Here is a 1,457-nt window from a genome sequence, read left to right as displayed (position 1 = left end):
ACTTGCCATCGTGCGCAAGTGCAGCCAACACTGCAAACGCACCACCACCACCACCACCACCACCACCACCACCCACCACCACGACAGCGGTGGCTTAGCCCTCCGCCCCTTCCACGCCGCCCTACGCCACCATGGCCATGGCCTTGGCCTTGGCCGCCATGGCCATGGCCAGGAGCACCACCATGACTGCACCTATGTCGTTGCCGCACAAGCTCTTGAGTTCGGAGATCCCGAAACTTCTCACCTCTGCTTGTACCACTCTGATACCAATACCTGGAGCAAGAAGCCGGTGGTGGTCAACTCATATCCACCCCTCCACGAAACATCCAAGACGCTCAACATAGGAGGAGACAGAGGCACCGTGGCCTGGGTCGATCTATGGCGGGGCATCATCTTCTGCGACGTCCTCGACGAACAACCCAAGCTCCGCTGCCTGGAGCTGCCCAAGCCCATCATGCCCATAAAGGAAATTGGTTGTGGGATCCAAGGTCTGTTCGGGACATTGCCGTCGTTGGTAACTTCATCAAGTTTGTCGACATGCATGTTCACTTCGACAGCTACCATAAAACCTCCCATCACTGAAAGGCCGTCACATGGAGCGTCAGGACCAGCAGCTTCTCCCCTACAGATTGGGCCGTGGGTCACCGCATTAAATCAACCCGTCTACGCCCTCAATCAGCGCTGGATAAGCTGATGGTCGCTGCTGGCAATGTCATCAAGGCTCCCCTCCCAACCTTGTCGACTCTCCATGTTGGCCTGCCCAGCCTCAGCCTGCAGGATGATGACATTGTTTACTTCCTCCCCAAGATTGACTACCGCCAGAGCCACCACACAGCATGGGTGCTTGCTCTTGACATGAGGAACAAGACTGTTAAGGAAGTGGACCTGTTTGACGCCAAGAGGACTCTCGGTTTAGGCAGGGGCTACGAGGCCAAGCAGGATCTCTGCGTATCTCAAACCTGCTCTAGGTAACTCGTTTTCACCACTGCTCTGTTACTCGCAGCACATGCTAAATTACCACATTATAATGTTGTTTTTCTTGGTATCATCATCATATCACACCCACACAGATAGTGTAGGGTTTTGGGTGGATAATCTGAATCCAACTGAACTAACATTTCCTAGGCCATGGTACCATTCATCCCAAGACAGGTCTAGTAGACGCGGCTTGGCACTGCTGATTCGGCAAGAACCTAGCAAGGTTTTAAACACGTTATATAGGTGTAGCAAATGAGATTGGACCTGGTATGCAGCCAGTACGCAAGTCAAATGCCAGCAGTGTGGGGATGCTAAGAGTGAAATTCTCACCAGAACAATTCACACTTCTCCTCTGACATAGTAGTATAGTTTCGAGGCTTGCTTAAGTTTGCAATTTTCAATGCAGATCAAAGGCCGAGATTCCTTCAATAAAAAAGGGTAGAATAGATCTAATCTCTAGTTGCTCTCTGCCCCCCCCC

The sequence above is a fragment of the Triticum aestivum genome, chromosome 3A (assembly GCF_018294505.1).
Source record: "Triticum aestivum cultivar Chinese Spring chromosome 3A, IWGSC CS RefSeq v2.1, whole genome shotgun sequence".
In the NCBI taxonomy this organism is placed as follows: domain Eukaryota; kingdom Viridiplantae; phylum Streptophyta; class Magnoliopsida; order Poales; family Poaceae; genus Triticum; species Triticum aestivum.
The sequence above is the reverse complement of the archived record's forward strand: the minus strand, read 5'-3'. Positions refer to the sequence as shown.